Genomic DNA, 21,965 nt, shown 5'->3' with positions numbered 1-21,965 from the left:
GAGCGGTGGCTGCAGTGAGACCTTATGATGAGCGGTGGCTGCAGCGAGACCTCATGATGAGCGGTGGCTGCAGCGAGACCTTATGATGAGCGGTGGCTGCAGAGACCATATTATGAGCGATGGCTGCACCAAAACGTCACGATGAGCGGGGGCTGCACAGAGACCTTATGATGAGCGGTGGCTGCAGCGAGACCTCATAATGAGCGGTGGATGCAGCGAGACCTTATGATGAGTGGTGGCTGCAGCGAGACAGTATGAGCGGTGGCTGCAGAGACCTTATGATGACCGGTGGCTGCACAGAGACCTTATGATGAGCGGTGGCTGCACAGAGACCTTATGATGAGCGGTGGCTGTAGTGAGACCTTATGATGAGCGGTGGATGCACAGAGACCTTATGATGAGCGGTGGCTGCACAGAGACGATATGATGAGCGGTGGCTGCACAGAGACCTTATGATGAGCGGTGGCTGCAGCGAGACCTCATAATGAGCGGTGGCTGCAGCGAGACCTTATGATGAGCGGTGGCTGCAGCGAGACCTTATGATGAGCGGTGGCTGCACTGAGACATTATGATGAGCGGTGGCTGCACCGAGACCTTATGATGAGCGGTGGCTGCAGCGAGACCTCATGATGAGCGGTAGCTGCAGCGAGACCTTATGATGAGCGGTGGCTGAAGAGACCTTATGACGAGTGGTGGATGCACCGAGACCTTATGATGAGCGGTGACTGCACCGAGACCTTATGATGAGCGGTGGCTGTAGTGAGACCTTATGATGAGCGGTGGCTGCACAGAAAACTTATGATGAGCAGTTGCTGCACATAGACCTTATGATGAACGGTGGCTGTACAGAGACCTTATGATGAGCGGTGGCTGCAGCGAGACCTCATGATGAGCGGTGGCTGCAGCTAGACCTCATGATGAGCGGTGGCTGCAGCGAGACTTTATAAGCGGTGCTGCAGAGACCTTATGACGAGCGGTGGCTGCACCGAGACCTTATGATGAGCGGTGGCTGCAGCGAGACCTTATGATGAGCGGTGGCTGCAGAGACCTTATGACGAGCGGTGGCTGCACAGAGACCTTATGATGAGTGGTGGCTGCACAGAGATCTTATGATGAGCGAGGGCTGCACAGAGACTTTATGATGAGCGGTGGCTGCACAGAGACCTTATGATGAGCGGTGGCTGCACAGAGACCTTATGATGAGCGGTGGCTGTAGTGAGACCTTATGATGAGCGGTGGATGCACAGAGACCTTATGATGAGCGGTGGCTGCAGAGAGACCTTATGATGAGCGGTGGCTGCACAGAGACCTTATGATGAGCGGTGGCTGCAGAGACCATATTATGAGCGATGGCTGCACCAAAACGTCACGATGAGCGGGGGCTGCACAGAGACCTCATAATGAGCGGTGGATGCAGCGAGACCTTATGATGAGTGGTGGCTGCAGCGAGACAGTATGAGCGGTGGCTGCAGAGACCTTATGATGATCGGTGGCTGCACAGAGACCTTATGATGAGCGGTGGCTGCACAGAGACCTTATGATGAGCAGTGGCTGTAGTGAGACCTTATGATGAGCGGTGGATGCACAGAGACCTTATGATGAGCGGTGGCTGCACAGAGACGATATGATGAGCGGTGGCTGCACAGAGACCTTATGATGAGCGGTGGCTGCAGCGAGACCTCATAATGAGCGGTGGCTGCAGCGAGACCTTATGATGAGCGGTGGCTGCAGCGAGACCTTATGATGAGCGGTGGCTGCACTGAGACATTATGATGAGCGGTGGCTGCACCGTGACCTTATGATGAGCGGTGGCTGCAGCGAGACCTCATGATGAGCGGTGGCTGCAGCGAGACCTTATGATGAGCGGTGGCTGAAGAGACCTTATGACGAGTGGTGGATGCACCGAGACCTTATGATGAGCGGTGACTGCACCGAGACCTTATGATGAGCGGTGGCTGTAGTGAGACCTTATGATGAGCGGTGGCTGCACAGAAACCTTATGATGAGCAGTTGCTGCACATAGACCTTATGATGAACGGTGGCTGTACAGAGACGTTATGATGAGCGGTGGCTGCAGCGAGACCTCATGATGAGCGGTGGCTGCAGCTAGACCTCATGATGAGCGGTGGCTGCAGCGAGACTTTATAAGCGGTGCTGCAGAGACCTTATGACGAGCGGTGGCTGCACCGAGACCTTATGATGAGCGGTGGCTGCAGCGAGACCTTATGATGAGCGGTGGCTGCAGAGACCTTATGACGAGCGGTGGCTGCACAGAGACCTTATGATGAGCGGTGGCTGCACAGAGATCTTATGATGAGCGAGGGCTGCACAGAGACTTTATGATGAGCGGTTGCTGCACAGAGACCTTATGATGAGCGGTGGCTGCACAGAGACCTTATGATGAGCGGTGGCTGTAGTGAGACCTTATGATGAGCGGTGGATGCACAGAGACCTTATGATGAGCGGTGGATGCAGAGAGAACTTATGATGAGCGGTGGCTGCACAGAGACCTTATGATGAGCGGTGGCTGCAGCGAGACCTCATGATGAGCGGTGGCTGCAGCGAGACCTTATGATGAGCGGTGGCTGAACTGAGACATTATGATGAGCGGTGGTTGCACCGAGACCTTATGATGGGCGGTGGCTGCACAGAGACCTTATGATGAGCGGTGGCTGTAGTGAGACCTTATGATGCGCAGTGGATGCACAGAGACCTTATGATGAGCGGTGGCTGCAGAGAGACCTTATGATGAGCGGTGGCTGCACAGAGACCTTATGATGAGCGGTGGCTGCAGCGAGACCTCATGATGAGCGGTAGTTGCAGCGAGACCTTATGATGAGCGGTGGCTGCACTGAGACATTATGATGAGCGGTGGCTGCACCGAGACCTTATGATGAGCGGTTGATGCAGCGAGATCTCATGATGAGCGGTAGCTACAGCGAGACCTTATGATGAGCGGTGGCTGAAGAGACCTTATGACGAGTGGTGGATGCACCGAGACCTTATGATGAGCGGTGACTGCACCGAGACCTTATGATGAGCGGTGGCTGTAGTGAGACCTTATGATGAGCGGTGGCTGCACAGAGACCTTATGATGAGCGGTGGCTGCACAGAGATCTTATGATGAGCGGTGGCTGCAGCGAGACCTTATGACGACCGGTGGCTGCAAAGAGACCTTATGATGAGCGGTGGCTGCACAGAGACCTTATGATGAGCGGTGGCTGTAGTGATACCTTATGATGAGCAGTGGATGCACAGAGACCTTATGATGAGCGGTGGCTGCAGAGAGACCTTATGATGAGCGGTGGCTGCACAGAGACCTTATGATGAGCGGTGGCTGCAGCGAGACCTCATGATGAGCGGTAGCTGCAGCGAGACCTTATGATGAGCGGTGGCTGAAGAGACCTTATGATGAGCGGTGGATGCACCGAGACCTTATGATGAGCGGTGACTGCACCGAGACCTTATGATGAGCGGTGGCTGTAGTGAGACCTTATGATGAGCGGTGGCTGCAGAGACCTTATGATGAGCGATGGCTGTACAGAGACCTTATGATGAGCGGTGACTGTAGTGAGACCTTATGATGAGCGGTGGCTGCACAGAGACCTTATGATGAGCGATGGCTGCACCGAGACCTTATGATGAACGGTGGCTGCACAGAGACCTTATGATGAGCGGGGGCTGCACAGAGGCCTTATGATGAGCGAGGGCTGCACAGAGACCTTATGATGAGCGGTGGCTGCAGAGACCTTATGATGAGCGGAGGCTCCACCAAAACGTCATGATGAGCGGGGGCTGCACAGAGACCTTATGATGAGTGGGGGGCTGCACAGAGACCTTATGATGAGCGGGGGCTGCACAGATACCTTATGATGAGCGGTGGATGCACAGAGACCTTATGATGAGCGGTGGATGCACCGAGACCTCAAGATGAGCGGTGGCTGCACAGAGACCTTATGATGAGCGGGGGCTGCGCCGAGACCTTATGATGAGCGGGGGCTGCACAGAGACCTTAGGATGAGCGGTGGCTGCACAGAGACCTTATGATGAGCAGTGGCTGCACAGAGACCTTATGATGAGCGGTGGCTGCACAGAGACCTTATGATGAGCGGTGGCAGCACAGAAACCTTATGATGAGCGGTGGCTGTAGTGAGACCTTATGATGAGCGGTGGCTGCACAGAGACCTTATGATGAGCGGTGGCTGCACATAGACCTTATGATGAGCGGTGGCTGTACAGAGACCTTATGATGAGCGGTGGCTGCAGAGAGACCTCATGATGAGCGGTGGCTGTAGTGAGACCTTATGATGAGCGGTGGCTGCACAAAGATCGTATGATGAGCGGTGGCTGCACAGAGACCTTATGATGAGCGGTGGCTGTAGCGAAACCTTATGATGAGCGGTGGCTGCAGCGAGACCTTATGATGAGCGGTGGCTGCAGCGAGACCTTATGATGAGCGGTGGCTGCAGCGAGACCTCATGATGAGCGGTGGCTGCAGCGAGACCTTATGATGAGCGGTGGCTGTCGTGAGACCTTATGATGAGCGGTGGCTGCACAGAGACCTTATGATGAGCGGTGGCTGCACATAGACCTTATGATGAGCGGTGGCTGTACAGAGACCTTAAGAAGAGCGGTGGCTGCAGCGAGACCTCATGATGAGCGGTGGCTGTAGTGAGACCTTATGATGAGCGGTGGCTGCACAAAGACCGTATGATGACAGGTGGCTGCACAGAGACCTGATGATGAGCGGTGGCTGCACCGAGACCTTATGATGAGCGGTGGCTACAGCGAGACGTCATGATTAGCGGTAACTGCTGCGACACCTTATGATGAGCGGTGGTTGCAGAGACCTTATGATGAGCGGTGGCTGCAAAGAGACCTTATGATGAGCGGTGGCTGCACCGAGACCTTATGATGAGCGGGGGCTGCACTGAGAACTTAGGATGAGCAGTGGCTGCACAGAGACCTTATGATGAGCGGTGGCTGCACAGAGACCTTATGATGAGCGGTGGCTGCACAGAGACCTTATGATGAGCGGTGGCTGCACAGAAACCTTATGATGAGCGGTGGCTGTAGTGAGACCTTATGATGAGCTGTGGCTGCAGCGAGACCTTATGATGAGTGGTGGCTGCAGCGAGACAGTATGAGCGGTGGCTGCAGAGACCTTATGATAAGCGGTGGCTGCACAGAAACCTTATGATGAGCGGGGGCTGCAGAGACCTTATGATGAGCGGTGGCTGCAGAGACCTTATGATGAGCAGGGGCTGCAGAGACCTTATGATGAGCGGTGGCAGTACAGAGACCTTATGATGAGTGGTGGCTGTAGTGAGACCTTATGATGTGCGGTGGCTGCACAGAGACCTTATGATGAGCGGTGGCTGCACAAAGACCTTATGATGAGCGGGGGCTGCACAGAGACCTTATGATCAGCGGTGGCTGCACAGAGACCATATGATGAGAGATGGCTGCACCAAAACGTCATGATGAGCGGGGGCTGCACAGAGACCTTATGATGAGCGGGGGCTGCACAGAGATCTTATGATGAGCGGGGGCTGCACAGAGACCTTATGAAGAGCTTGGGCTGCACAGAGACCTTATGATGAGCGTTGGCTGCACCGAGACCTTATGATGAGCGGTGGCTGCACAGAGACCTTATGATGAACGGTGGCTGCAGCGAGACCTCATGATGAGCGGTGGCTGCAGCGAGACCTCATGATGAGCGGTGGCTGCAGCGAGACCTTATGATGAGCGGTGGCTGTAGTGAGACCTTATGATGAGCGGTGGCTGTAGTGAGACCTTATGATGAGCGGTGGCTGCACAGAGACCTTATGATGAGCGGTGGCTGCACATAGACCTTATGATGAGCGGTGGCTGTACAGAGACCTTATGATGAGCGGTGGCTGCAGCGAGACCTCATGATGAGCGGTGGCTGTAGTGAGACCTTATGATGAGCGGTGGCTGCACAAAGACCGTATGATGAGCGGTGGCTGCACAGAGACCTGATGATGAGCGGTGGCTGCAGCGAGACCTTAGGATGAGCGGTGGCTGCAGCGAGACGTCATGATTAGAGGTGGCTGCTGTGAGACCTTATGATGAGCGGTGGCTGCAGAGACCTTATGACGAGCGGTGGCTGCAAAGAGACCTTATGATGAGCGGTGGCTGCACCGAGACCTTATGATGAGCTGGGGCAGCACAGAGACCTCAGGATGAGCGGTGGCTGCACAGAGACCTTATGATGAGCGGTGGCTGCACAGAGACCTTATGATGAGCGGTGGCTGCAGAGACCTTATGATGAGCGGGGGCTGCACAGAGACCTTATGATGAGCGGTGGCTGTAGTGAGACCTTATGATGAGCGGTGGCTGCAGCGAGACCTTATGATGAGTGGTGGCTGCAGCGAGACCGTATGATGAGCGGTGGCTGCAGAGACCTTATGATAAGCGGTTGCTGCACAGAGACCTTATGATGAGCGGGGGCTGCAGAGACCTTATGATGAGTGGAGGCTGCAGAGACCTTATGATGAGCGGGGGCTGCAGAGACCTTATGTTGAGCGGTGGATGCAGTGAGACCTCATGATGAGCGGTGGCTGCAAAGACCTTATGATGAGCGGTGGCTGTACAGAGACCTTATGATGAGTGGTGACTGTAGTGAGACCTCAGGATGAGCGGTGGCTGCACAGAGACCTTATGATGAGCGGTGGCTGCACAGAGACCTTATGATGAGCGTTGGCTGCACAGAGACCTTATGATGAGCGGTGGCTGCACAGAAACCTTATGATGAGCGGTGGCTGTAGTGAGTCCTTATGATGAGCGGTGGCTGCAGCGAGACCTTATGATGAGTGGTGGCTGCAGCGAGACAGTATGAGCGGTGGCTGCAGAGACCTTATGATAAGCGGTGGCTGCACAGAGACCTTATGATGAGCGGGAGCTGCAGAGACCTTATGATGAGCGGTGGCTGCAGAGACCTTATGATGAGCAGGGGCTGCAGAGACCTTATGATGAGCGGTGGCTACAACGAGACCTCATGATGAGCTGTGGCTGCAGAGACCTTATGATGAGCGGTGGCTGTACAGAGACCTTATGATGAGCGGTGGCTGTAGTGATACTTTATGATGAGCGGTGGCTGCACAGAGACCTTATGATGAGCGGTGGCTGCACAGAGACCTTATGATGAGCGGGGGCTGCACAGAGACCTTATGATCAGCGGTGGCTGCACAGAGACCTTATGATGAGCGATGGCTGCACCAAAACGTCATGATGAGCGGGGGCTGTACAGAGATCTTATGATGAGCGGGGGCTGCACAGAGATCTTATGATGAGCGGGGTCTACACAGAGACCTTATGAAGAGCGAGGGCTGCACAGAGACCTTATGATGAGCGGTGGCTGTAGTGAGACCTTATGATGAGCGGTGGCTGCACAGAAACCTTATGATGAGCGGTGGCTGCACATAGACCTTATGATGAACGGTGGCTGTACAGAGACCTTATGATGAGCGGTGGCTGCAGCGAGACCTCATGATGAGCGGTGGCTGCAGCGAGACTTTATAAGCGGTGCTGCAGAGACCTTATGACGAGCGGTGGCTGCACCGAGACCTTATAATGCGCGGTGGCTGCAGCGAGACCTTATGATGAGTGGTAGCTGCAGAGACCTTATGACGAGCGGTGGCTGCACAGAGACCTTATGATGAGCGGTGGCTGCACAGAGATCTTATGATGAGCGAGGGCTGCACAGAGACTTTATGATGAGTGGTGGCTGCACAGAGACCTTATGATGAGCGGTGGCTGCACAGAGACCTTATGATGAGCGGGGGCTGCACAGAGACCTTATGATCAGCGGTGGCTGCACAGAGACCTTATGATGAGCGATGGCTGCACCAAAACGTCATGATGAGCTGGGGCTGTACAGAGACCTTATGATGAGCGGGGGCTGCACAGAGATCTTATGATGAGCGGGGTCTACACAGAGACCTTATGAAGAGCGAGGGCTGCACAGAGACCTTATGATGAGCGGTGGCTGTAGTGAGACCTTATGATGAGCGGTGGCTGCACAGAAACCTTATGATGAGCGGTGGCTGCACATAGACCTTATGATGAGCGGTGGCTGCAGCGAGACCTCATGATGAGCGGTGGCTGCAGCTAGACCTCATGATGAGCGGTGGCTGCAGCGAGACTTTATAAGCGGTGCTGCAGAGACCTTATGACGAGCGGTGGCTGCACCGAGACCTTATGATGAGCGGTGGCTGCAGCGAGACCTTATGATGAGCGGTAGCTGCAGAGACCTTATGACGAGCGGTGGCTGCACAGAGACCTTATGATGAGCGGTGGCTGCATAGAGATCTTATGATGAGCGAGGGCTGCACAGAGACCTTATGATGAGCGGTGGCTGCAGAGAGACCTTATGATGAGCGGTGGCTGCACAGAGACCTTATGATGAGCGGTGGCTGCAGCGAGACCTAATGATGAGCGGTGGCTGCAGCGAGACCTTATGATGAGCGGTGGCTGCACTGAGACATTATGATGAGCGGTGGCTGCACCGAGACCTTATGATGAGCGGTGGCTGCACAGAGACCTTATGATGAGCGGTGGCTGTAGTGAGACCTTATGATGAGCAGTGGATGCACAGAGACCTTATGATGAGCAGTGGCTGCACAGAGATCTTATGATGAGCGGTGGCTGCACAGAGATCTTATGATGAGCGGTGGCTGCAGCGAGACCTTATGACGACCGGTGGCTGCAAAGAGACCTTATGATGAGCGGTGGCTGGAGAGACCTTATGACGACCGGTGGCTGCAAAGAGACCTTATGATGTGCGGTGGCTGCACCGAGATCTTATGGTGAGCGGGGGCTGCACAGAGACCTTATGATGAGCGGTGGCTGCACAGAGACCTTATGAAGACCGGTGGCTGCACAGAGACCTTATGATGAGCGCTGGCTGCACAGACAACTTATCATGAGCGGTGGCTGTAATGAGACCTTATGATGAGCGGTGGCTGCAGCGAGACCTTATGATGAGTGGTGGCTGCAGCGAGACCGTATGATGAGCGGTGGCGGCAGAGACCTTATGATAGGCGGTTGCTGCACAGAGACCTTATGATGAGCGGGGGCTGCAGAGACCTTATGATGAGTGGAGGCTGCAGAGACCTTATGATGAGCGGGGGCTGCAGAGACCTTATGTTGAGCGGTGGCTGCAGCGAGACCTCATGATGAGCGGTGGCTGCAAAGACCTTATGATGAGCGGTGGCTGCACCGAGACCTTATGATGAGCGGTGGCTGCACATAGACCTTATGAAGAGCGGTGGCTGCAAAGAGACCTTATGATGAGCGGTGGCTGCACAAAGACCTTATGAAGAGCGAGGGCTGCACAGAGACCTTATGATGAGCGGTGGCTGTAGTGAGACCTTATGATGAGCGGTGGCTGCACATAGACCTTATGATGAACGGTGGCTGTACAGAGACCTTATGATGAGCGGTGGCTGCAGCGAGACCTCATGATGAGCGGTGGCTGCAGCTAGACCTCATGATGAGCGGTGGCTGCAGCGAGACTTTATAAGCGGTGCTGCAGAGACCTTATGACGAGTGGTGGCTGCACCGAGACCTTATAATGAGCGGTGGCTGCAGCGAGACCTTATGATGAGCGGTAGCTGCAGAGACCTTATGACGAGCGGTGGTTGCACAGAGACCTTATGATGAGCGGTGGCTGCACAGAGATCTTATGATGAGCGAGGGCTGCACAGAGGTTTTATGATGAGCGGTGGCTGCACAGAGACCTTATGATGAGCGGTGGCTGCACAGAGACCTTATGATGAGCGGGGGCTGCACAGAGACCTTATGATCAGCGGTGGCTGCACAGAGACCTTATGATGAGCGATGGCTGCACCAAAACGTCATGATGAGCTGGGGCTGTACAGAGACCTTATGATGAGCGGGGGCTGCACAGAGATCTTATGATGAGCGGGGTCTACACAGAGACCTTATGAAGAGCGAGGGCTGCACAGAGACCTTATGATGAGCGGTGGCTGTAGTGAGACCTTATGATGAGCGGTGGCTGCACAGAAACCTTATGATGAGCGGTGGCTGCACATAGACCTTATGATGAACGGTGGCTGTACAGAGACCTTATGATGAGCGGTGGCTGCAGCGAGACCTCATGATGAGCGGTGGCTGCAGCTAGACCTCATGATGAGCGGTGGCTGCAGCGAGACCTCATGATGAGCGGTGGCTGCAGCTAGACCTCATGATGAGCGGTGGCTGCAGCGAGACTTTATAAGCGGTGCTGCAGAGACCTTATGACGAGTGGTGGCTGCACCGAGACCTTATAATGAGCGGTGGCTGCAGCGAGACCTTATGATGAGCGGTAGCTGCAGAGACCTTATGACGAGCGGTGGTTGCACAGAGACCTTATGATGAGCGGTGGCTGCACAGAGATCTTATGATGAGCGAGGGCTGCACAGAGGTTTTATGATGAGCGGTGGCTGCACAGAGACCTTATGATGAGCGGTGGCTGCACAGAGACCTTATGATGAGCGGGGGCTGCACAGAGACCTTATGATCAGCGGTGGCTGCACAGAGACCTTATGATGAGCGATGGCTGCACCAAAACGTCATGATGAGCTGGGGCTGTACAGAGACCTTATGATGAGCGGGGGCTGCACAGAGATCTTATGATGAGCGGGGTCTACACAGAGACCTTATGAAGAGCGAGGGCTGCACAGAGACCTTATGATGAGCGGTGGCTGTAGTGAGACCTTATGATGAGCGGTGGCTGCACAGAAACCTTATGATGAGCGGTGGCTGCACATAGACCTTATGATGAACGGTGGCTGTACAGAGACCTTATGATGAGCGGTGGCTGCAGCGAGACCTCATGATGAGCGGTGGCTGCAGCTAGACCTCATGATGAGCGGTGGCTGCAGCGAGACTTTATAAGCAGTGCTGCAGAGACCTTATGACGAGCGGTGGCTGCACCGAGACCTTATGATGAGCGGTGGCTGCAGCGAGACCTTATGATGAGCGGTAGCTGCAGAGACCTTATGACGAGCGGTGGCTGCACAGAGACCTTATGATGAGCGGTGGCTGCACAGAGATCTTATGATGAGCGAGGGCTGCACAGAGACTTTATGATGAGCGGTGGCTGCACAGAGACCTTATGATGAGCGGTGGCTGCACAGAGACCTTATGATGAGCGGTGGCTGTAGTGAGACCTTATGATGAGCGGTGGATGCACAGAGACCTTATGATGAGCGGTGGCTGCAGAGAGACCTTATGATGAGCGGTGGCTGCACAGAGACCTTATGATGAGCGGTGGCTGCAGCGAGACCTCATGATGAGCGGTGGCTGCAGCGAGACCTTATGATGAGCAGTGGCTGCACTGAGACATTATGATGAGCGGTGGCTGCACCGAGACCTTATGATGAGCGGTGGCTGCACAGAGACCTTATGATGAGCGGTGGCTGTAGTGAGACCTTATGATGAGCAGTGGATGCACAGAGACCTTATGATGAGCAGTGGCTGCACAGAGATCTTGTGATGAGCGGTGGCTGCACAGAGATCTTATGATGAGCGGTGGCTGCAGCGAGACCTTATGACGACCGGTGGCTGCAAAGAGACCTTATGATGAGCGGTGGCTGCAGAAACCTTATGACGACCGGTGGCTGCAAAGAGACCTTATGATGTGCGGTGGCTGCACCGAGATCTTATGATGAGCGGAGGCTGCACAGAGACATTATGATGAGCGGTGGCTGCACAGAGACCTTATGATGACCGGTGGCTGCACAGAGACCTTATGATGAGCGCTGGCTGCACAGAGACCTTATCATGAGCGGTGGCTGTAATGAGACCTTATGATGAGCGGTGGCTGCAGCGAGACCTTATGATGAGTGGTGGCTGCAGCGAGACCGTATGATGAGCGGTGGCGGCAGAGACCTTATGATAAGCGGTTGTTGCACAGAGACCTTATGATGAGCGGGGGCTGCAGAGACCTTATGATGAGTGGAGGCTGCAGAGACCTTATGATGAGCGGGGGCTGCAGAGACCTTATGTTGAGCGGTGGCTGCAGCGAGACCTCATGATGAGCGGTGGCTGCAAAGACCTTATGATGAGCGGTGGCTGCACCGAGACCTTATGATGAGCGGTGGCTGCACATAGACCTTATGATGAGCGGTGGCTGCAAAGAGACCTTATGATGAGCGGTGGCTGCACAAAGACCTTATGATGAGCGGGGGCTGCAGAGAGACCTTATGATCAGCGTTGGCTGCACAGAGACCATATGATGAGCGATGGCTGCACCAAAACGTCATGATGAGCGGGGACTGCACAGAGACCTTATGATGAGCGGGGGCTGCACAGAGATCTTATGATGAGCGGGGGATGCACAGAGACCTTTTGAAGAGCGAGGGCTGCACAGAGACCTTATGATGAGCGGTGGCTGCACCGAGACCTTATGATGAGCGGCGGCTGCACAGAGACCTTATGATGAGCTGTGGCTGCAGCGAGACCTTATGATGAGAGGTGGCTGCAGCGAGACCTCATGATGAGCGGTGGCTGCAGCGAGACCTTATGATGAGCGGTGGCTGCAGCGAGACCTTATGATGAGAGGTGGCTGCAGCGAGACCTCATGATGAGCGGTGGCTGCAGCGAGACCTTATGATGAGCGGTGGCTGTAGTGAGACCTTATGATGAGCGGTGGCTGCACAGAGACCTTATGATGAGCGGTGGCTGCACATAGACCTTATGATGATCGGTGGCTGTACAGAGACCTTATGATGAGCGGTGGCTGCAGAGAGACCTCATGATGAGCAGTGGATGCACAAAGATCGTATGATGAGCGGTGGCTGCACAGAGACCTGATGATGAGCGGTGGCTGCACAGAGACCTGATGATGAGCGGTGGCTTCAGCGAGACCTTATGATGAGCGGTGGCTGCAGTGAGACGTCATGATTAGCAGTGGCTGCTGCGAGACCTTATGATGAGCGGTGGCTGCAGAGACCTTATGACGACCGGTGGCTGCCAAGAGACCTTATGATGAGCGGTGGCTGCACCGAGATCTTATGATGAGCGGGGGCTGCACAGAGACCTTATGATGAGCGGTGGCTGCACAGAGACCTTATGATGAGCAGTGGCTGCACAGAGACCTTATGATGAGCGGTGGCTGCACAAAGACCTTATGATGAGCGGTGGCTGCACAGAAACCTTATGATGAGCGGTGGCTGTAGTGAGACCTTATGATGAGCGGTGGCTGCAGCGAGACCTTATGATGAGTGGTGGCTGCAGCGAGACCGTATGATGAGCCGTGGCTGCAGAGACCTTATGATAAGCGGTTGCTGCACAGAGACCTTATGATGAGCGGGGGCTGCAGAGACCTTATGATGAGCGGAGGCTGCAGAGACTTTATGATGAGCGGGGGCTGCACCGAGCCCTTATGATGAGCGGTGGCTGCACCGAGACCTTATGATGAGCGGGGGCTGCAGCGAGACCTTAGGATGAGCGGGGGCTGCACTGAGACCTTATGATGAGCGGAGGCTGCACAGAGACCTTATGATGAGCGGGGGCTGCACCGAGACCTTATGATGAGCGGGGGCTGCAGCGAGACCTTATGGTGAGCGGGGGCTGCAGAGACCTCATGATGAGCGGTGGCTGCACAGAGACCTTATGATGAGCGGGGGCTGCACAGAGACCTTATGATGAGCGGGGGCTGCACAGAAACCTTATGAAGAGCGAGGGCTGCACAGAGACCTTATGATGAGCGGTGGCTGCACCGAAACCTTACGATGAGTGGTGGCTGCACTGAGACCTTATGATGAGCGGGAGCTGCACAGAGACCTTATGATGAGCGGGGGCTGCAGAGAGACCTTATGATGAGCGGTGGCTGTAGTGAGACCTTATGATGAGCGGTGGCTGCACAGAGACCTTATGATGAGCGGGGGCTGCAGCGAGACCTTATGATGAGCGGTTGCTGTAGTGAGACCTTATGATGAGCAGTGGCTGCAGCGAGACCTTATCATGAGCGGGTGCTGCCCAGAGACCTTATGATGAGCGGTGGCTGTACAGAGACCTTATGATAAGCGGGGGCTGCACAGAGACCTTATGATGAGCAGCGGCTGCATAGAGACCTTATGATGAGCCGTGGCTGCAGCGAGACCTTATCATGAGCGGTGGCTGCACAGAGACCTTATGATGAGCGGTGGCTGCAGCGAGACCACATGATGAGCGGTGGCTGCAGTGAGACCTTATGATGAGCGGTGGCTGCAGAGACCTTATGACGAGCGGTGGCTGCACAGAGACCTTATGATGAGCGGGAGCTGCACAGAGACCTTATGATGAGCGGGGGCTGCACAGAGACCTTATGATGAGCGGTGGCTGTAGTGAGACCTTATGATGAGCGGTGGCTGCACAAAGACCTCATGATGAGCGGTGGCTGCACAGAGACCTTATGATGAGCGGGGGCAGCAGCGAGACCTTATGATGAGCGGTGGCTGCACAGAGACCTTATGATGAGCGGGGGGTGCAGCGAGACCTTATGATGAGCGGTGGCTGTAGTGAGACCTTATGATGAGCGGGGGCTGCACCGAGACCTTATGATGAGCGGGGGCTGCACAGAGACCTTATGATGAGCGGGGGGTGCAGCGAGACCTTATGATGAGCGGTGGCTGCACAGAGACCTTATGATGAGCGGCGGGTGCACAGAGACCTTATGATGAGCGGGGGCTGCAGAGACATTATGATGAGAGGGGGCTGCAGAGACCTTATGATGAGAGGGGGCTGCAGAGACCTTATGATGAGCGGTGGCTGCACCGAGACCTTATGATGAGCGGTGGCTGCAGCGAGACCTTATGATGAGCGGGGGCTGCAGAGACCTTATGACGAGCGCTGGCTGCACCGAGCCCTTATGATGAGCGGGGGCTGCACCGAGACCTTATGACGAGCAGGGGCTGCAGCGAGACCTTATGATGAGCGGGGGCTGCACCGAGCCCTTATGATGAGCGGGAGCTGCACAGAGACCTTATGATAAGCTGGGGCTGCACAGAGACCTTATGATGAGCGGGGGCTGCACAGAGATCTTATGATGAGCGGTGGCTGCAGCGAGACCTTATGAAGAGAGGCGGCTGCACAGAGACCTCATGATGAGCGGTGGCTGCACAGAGACCTTATGATGAGCGGGGGCTGCCCAGAGACCTTATGATGAGCGGGGGCTGCATCGAGACCTTATGATAAGCAGGGGCTGCCCAGAGACCTTATGATGAGCAGTGGATGTACAGAGACCTTATGAAGAGCAGCGGCTGCACAGAGACCTTGTGATGAGCGGTGGCTGCAGCGAGACCTCATGATGAGCAGTGGCTGCAGCGAGACCTTATGATGAGCGGTGGCTGCAGCGAGACCTCATGATGAGCGGTGGCTGCACAGAGACCTTATGATGAGCGGTGGCTGCAGAGACCTTATGACGAGCGGTGGCTGCACCGAGACCTTATGATGAGCGGTGGCTGCACCGAGACCTTATGATGAGCGGGAGCTGCACAGAGACCTTATGATGAGCGGGAGCTGCACAGAGACCTTATGATGAGCGGGGGCTGCACAGAAACCTTATGATGAGCGGTGGCTGCACAGAGACCTTATGATTAGCGGTGGCTGCACAGAGACCTTATGATGAGCGGGGGCTGTAGTGAGACCTTATGATGAGCGGTGGATGCACAGAGACCTTATGATGAGCGGTGGCTGCACAGAGACCTTATGATGAGCGGTGGCTGCACAGAGACCCTATGATGAGCGGTGGCTGCAGCGAGACCTCATGATGAGCGGTGGTTGCAGCGAGACCTTATGATGAGCGGTGGCTGCAGAGACCTTATGACGAGCGGTGGCTGCACCGAGACCTCATGATGAGCGGAGGCTGCAGCGAGACCTCATGATGAGCGGTGGCTGAAGAGACCTTATGACGAGCGGTGGCTGCACCGAGACCTTATGATGAGCGGTGGCTGTAGTGAGACCTTATGATGAGCGGTGGCTGTAGTGAGACCTTATGATGAGCTGTGGCTGCACAGAGACCTTATGATGAGCGGTGGCTGCACAGAGACCTTATGATGAGCGGTGGCTGCAGCGAGACCTTATGATGAGCGGTGGCTGCAGCGAGACCTCATGATTTGCGGTGGCTGCTGCGAGACCTTGTGATGAGCGGTGGCTGCAGAGACCTTATGACGAGCGGTAGCTGCAATGAGACCTTATGATGAGCGGTGGCTGCACCGAGACCTTATGATGAGCGGGGGCTGCACAGAGACCTTATGATGAGCGGTGGCTGCACAGAGACCTTATGATGAGCGGTGGCTGCACAGAGACCTTATGATGAGCGGTGGCTGCACAGAAATCTTATGATGAGCGGTGGCTGTAGTGAGACCTTATGATGAGCGGTGGCTGCAGCGAGACCTTATGATGAGTGGTGGCTGCAGCGAGACCTTATGATGAGCGGTGGCTGCACAGAGAACTTATGATGAGCGATGGCTGCAGAGATCTTATGATGAGCGGCGGCTGCACAGAGACCTTATGATGAGCGGGGGCTGCAGAAACATTATGATGAGCGGGGGCTGCAGAGACCTTATGATGAGAGGGGGCTGCAGAGACCTTATGATGAGCGGTGGCTGCACCGAGACCTTATGATGAGCGGTGGCTGCAGAGACTTTATGACGAGCGGTGGCTGCACCGAGCCCTTATGATGAGCGGTGGCTGCAGCGAGACCTTATCATGAGCGGTGGCTGCAGAGACCTTATGACGATCGGTGGCTGCACCGAGCCCTTATGATGAGCGGTGGCTGCACCGAGACCTTATGATGAGCGGGGGCTGCAGCGAGACCTTAGGATGAGCGGGGGCTGCACCGAGACCTTATGATGAGCGGGGGCTGCAGCGAGACCTTATGATGAGCGGGGGCTGCAGAGACCTCATGATGAGCGGTGGCTGCACAGAGACCTTATGATGAGCGGGGGCTGCACAGAGACCTTATGATGAGCGGGGGCTGCACAGAAACCTTATGAAGAGCGAGGGCTGCACAGAGACCTTATGACGAGCGGTGGCTGCACCGAAACCTTACGATGAGCGGTGGCTGTACCGAGACCTGATGATGAGCGGGAGCTGCACAGAGACCTTATGATGAGCGGGGGCTGCAGAGAGACCTTATGATGAGCGGTGGCTGTAGTGAGACCTTATGATGAGCGGTGGCTGCACAGAGACCTCATGATGAGCGGGGGGTGTAGTGAGACCTTATGATGAGCAGTGGCTGCAGCGAGACCTTATCATGAGCGGGGGCTGCCCAGAGACCTTATGATGAGCGGTGGCTGTACAGAGACCTTATGATAAGCGTGGGCTGCACCGAGACCTTATGATGAGCAGCGGCTGCATAGAGACCTTATGATGATCCGTGGCTGCAGCGAAACCTTATCATGAGCGGTGGCTGCACAGAGACCTTATGATTAGCGGTGGCTGCAGTGTGACCTTATGATGACCGGTGGCTGCAGAGACCTTATGACGAGCGGTGGCTGCACAGAGACCTTATGATGAGCGGGAGCTGCACAGAGACCTTATGATGAGCGGGGGCTGCACAGAGACGTTATGATGAGCGGTGGCTGTAGTGAGACCTTATGATGAGCGGTGGCTGCACAGAGACCTCATGATGAGCGGTGGCTGCACAGAGACCTTATGATGAGCGGTGGCAGCAGAGACCTTATGACGAGCGGTGGCTGCACCGAGACCTTATGATGAGCGGTGAATGAACAGAGACCTTATCATGAGCGGTGGCTGCAGCGAGACCTTATGATGAGCGGTGGCTGCAGCGAGACCTTATGATGAGCCGTGGCTGCAGCGAGACCTCATGATGAGCGGTGGCTGCAGTGAGACCTTACGATGAGCGGTGGCTGCAGTGAGACCATATGATGAGCCGTGGCTGCAGAGACCTTATGACGAGCGGTGGCTGCACCGAGACCTTATGATGAGCGGTGGCTGCACCGAGACCTTATGATGAACGGGGGCTGCACAGAGACCATATGATGAGCGGGGGCTGCACAGAGACCTTATGATGAGCGGGGGCTGCACAGAGACCTTATGATGAGCGGGGGCTGCACAGAGACCTTATGATGAACGATGGCTGCACAGAGACCTTATGATGAGCGGTGACTGCATCGAGACCTTATCATGAGCGGTGGTGGCATAGAGACCTTATGATGAGCGGTGGCTGCAGAGAGACCTCATGATGAGCGGTGGCTGCAGCGAGACCTTATGATGACCAGTGGCTGCAGCGAGACCTCATGAGGAGCGGTGGCTGCAGCGAGACCTTATGACGAGCGGTGGCTGCAGAGACCTTATGATGAGCGGTGGCTGCAGTGAGACCTTATGATGAGCGGTGGCTGCAGCGAGACCTCATGATGAGCGGTGGAGGCAGCGAGACCTTATGATGAGAGGTGGCCGCAGAGACCCTATGAAGAGCGGTGGCTGCACCGAGACCTTATGATGAGCAGTGGCTGCAGCGAGACCTTATGATGAGCGGGGGCTGCCCAGAGAAATTATGATGAGCGGTGGCTGCACAGAGACCTTATGATGAGCGGTGGCTGCACAGAGACCTTATGATGAGCGGGGGCTGCACCGTGACCTTATGATGAGCGGGGGGTGTAGTGAGACCTTATGATGAGCAGTGGCTGCAGCGAGACCTCATGATGAGCGGTGGCTGAAGAGACCTTATGACGAGCGGTGGCTGCACCGAGACCTTATGATGAGCGGTGGCTGTAGTGAGACCTTATGATGAGCGGTGGCTGTAGTGAGACCTTATGATGAGCGGTGGCTGCACAGAGACCTTATGATGAGCGGTGGCTGCACAGAGACCTTATGATGAGCGGTGGCTGCAGCGAGACCTTATGATGAGCGGTGGCTGCAGCGAGACCTCATGATTTTCGGTGGCTGCTGCGAGACCTTGTGATGAGCGGTGGCTGCAGAGACCTTATGACGAGCGGTAGCTGCAACGAGACCTTATGATGAGCGGGGGCTGCACAGAGACCTTGTGATGAGCGGTGGCTGCACAGAGACCTTATGATGAGCGGTGGCTGCACAGAGACCTTATGATGAGCGGTGGCTGTAGTGAGAACTTATGATGAGCGGTGGCTGCAGAGACCTTATGATGAGAGGGGGCTGCAGAGACCTTATGATGAGAGGGGGCTGCAGAGACCTTATGATGAGCGGTGGCTGCACCGAGACCTTATGATGAGCGGTGGCTGCACAGAGACCTTATGATGAGTGGTGGCTGTAGTGAGAACTTATGATGAGCGGTGGCTGCAGAAACATTATGATGAGCGGGGGCTGCAGAGACCTTATGATGAGAGGGGGCTGCAGAGACCTTATGATGAGCGGTGGCTGCACCGAGACCTTATGATGAGCGGTGGCTGCAGAGACTTTATGACGAGCGGTGGCTGCACCGAGCCCTTATGATGAGCGGTGGCTGTAGCGAGACCTTATCATGAGCGGTGGCTGCAGAGACCTTATGACGAGCGGTGGCTGCACCGAGCCCTTATGATGAGCGGGGGCTGTAGTGAGACCTTAGGATGAGCTGGGGCTGCACCGAGACCTTATGATGAGCGGGGGCTGCACAGAGACCTTATGATGAGCGGGGGCTGCACCGAGACCTTATGATGAGCGGGGGCTGCAGTGAGACCTTATGATGAGCGGGGGCTGCAGAGACCTCATGATGAGCGGTGGCTGCACAGAGACCTTATGATGAGCGGGGGCTGCACAGAGACCTTATGATGAGCGGGGGCTGCACAGAAACCTTATGAAGAGCGAGGGCTGCACAGAGACCTTATGACGAGCGGTGGCTGCACCGAAACCTTACGATGAGTGGTGGATGCACCGAGACCTTATGATGAGCGGGAGCTGCACAGAGACCTTATGATGAGCGGGGGCTGCAGAGAGACCTTATAATGAGCGGTGGCTGTAGTGAGACCTTATGATGAGCGGTGGCTGCACTGAGACCTCATGATGAGCGGGGTGTGTAGTGAGACCTTATGATGAGCAGTGGCTGCAGCGAGACCTTATCATGAGCGGGGGCTGCCCAGAGACCTTATGATGAGCGGCGGCTGTACAGAGACCTTATGATAAGCGGGGGCTGCACCGAGACCTTATGATGAGCAGCGGCTGCATAGAGACCTTATGATGAGCCGTGGCTGCAGCGAGACCTTATCATGAGCGGTGGCTGCACAGAGACCTTATGATGAGCGGTGGCTGCAGCGAGACCTCATGATGAGCGGTGGCTGCAGTGAGACCTTATGATGAGCGGTGGCTGCAGAGACCTTATGACGAGCGGTGGCTGCACAGAGAGCTTATGATAAGCGGGAGCTGCACAGAGACCTTATGATGAGCGGGGGCTGCACAGAGACCTTATGATGAGCGGTGGCTGTAGTGAGACCTTATGATGAGCGGTGGCTGCACAGAGACCTCATGATGAGCGGTGGCTGCACAGAGACCTTATGATGAGCGGTGGCAGTAGAGACCTTATGACGAGCGGTGGCTGCACCGAGACTTTATGATGAGCGGTGGCTCTAGTGAGACCTTATGATGAGCGGTGGATGAACAGAGACCTTATCATGAGCGGTGGCTGCACAGAGACCTTATGATGAGCGGTGGCTGCAGCGAGACCTTATGATGAGCGGTGGCTGCAGCGAGACCTTATGATGAGCGGTGGCTGCAGCGAGACCTCATGATGAGCGGTGGCTGCAGTGAGACCTTACGATGAGCGGTGGCTGCAGTGAGACCATATGATGAGCCGTGGCTGCAGAGACCTTATGACGAGCGGTGGCTGCACCGAGACCTTATGATGAGCGGTGGCTGCACCGAGACCTTATGATGAACGGGGGCTGCACAGAGACCATATGATGAGCGGGGGCTGCACAGAGACCTTATGATGAGCGGGGGCTGCACATAGACCTTATGATGAGCGAGGGCTGCACAGAGACCTTATGATGAGCGGTGGCTGCATCGAGACCTTATCATGAGCGGTGGTGGCACAGAGACCTTATGATGAGCGGTGGCTGCAGCGAGACCTCATGATGAGCGGTGGCTGCAGCGAGACCTTATGATGACCAGTGGCTGCAGCGAGACCTCATGATGAGCGGTGGCTGCAGCGAGACCTTATGACGAGCGGTGGCTGCAGAGACCTTATGACGAGCGGTGGCTGCAGTGAGACCTTATGATGAGCGGTGGCTGCAGCGAGACCTCATGATGAGCGGTGGAGGCAGCGAGACCTTATGATGAGAGGTGGCTGCAGAGACCTTATGAAGAGCGGTGGCTGCACCGAGACCTTATGATGAGCAGTGGCTGCAGCGAGACCTTATGATGAGCGGGGGCTGCCCAGAGAAATTATGATGAGCGGTGGCTGCACAGAGACCTTATGATGAGCGGTGGCTGCACAGAGACCTTATGATGAGCGGGGGCTGCACCGTGACCTTATGATGAGCGGGGGGTGTAGTGAGACCTTATGATGAACAGTGGCTGCAGCGAGACCTTATGATGAGCGGGGGCTGCCCAGAGACCTTATGATGAGCGGTGGCTGTACAGAGACCTTATGATGAGCGGGGGCTGCACCGAGACCTTATGATGAGCAGCGGCTGCACAGAGAACTTATGTTGAGCGGTGGCTGCAGCGAGACCTTATCATGAGCAGTGGCTGCACCGAGACCTTATCATGAGCGGTGGCTGCACAGAGACCTCATGATGAGCGGTGGCTGCAGCGAGACCTCATGATGAGCGGTGGCTGCAGCGAGAACTTATGATGAGCGGTGGCTGCAGCGAGACCTCATGATGAGCGGTGGCTGCAGCGAAACCTTAGGATGAGCGGTGGCTGCAGAGACCTTATGACGAGCGGTGGCTTCACCGAGACCTTATGAAGAGCGGTGGCTGCACAGAGACCTTATGATGAGCGGGGGCTGCACAGAGACCTTATGATGAGTGTTGGCT

This window comes from Phyllobates terribilis, unplaced genomic scaffold (genome assembly GCF_046119375.1).
Source record: "Phyllobates terribilis strain yellow unplaced genomic scaffold, ASM4611937v1 Scaffold_13__5_contigs__length_258822181, whole genome shotgun sequence".
Classification (NCBI taxonomy): Eukaryota; Metazoa; Chordata; class Amphibia; order Anura; family Dendrobatidae; genus Phyllobates; species Phyllobates terribilis.
Note: the sequence above shows the minus strand (reverse complement) of the source record.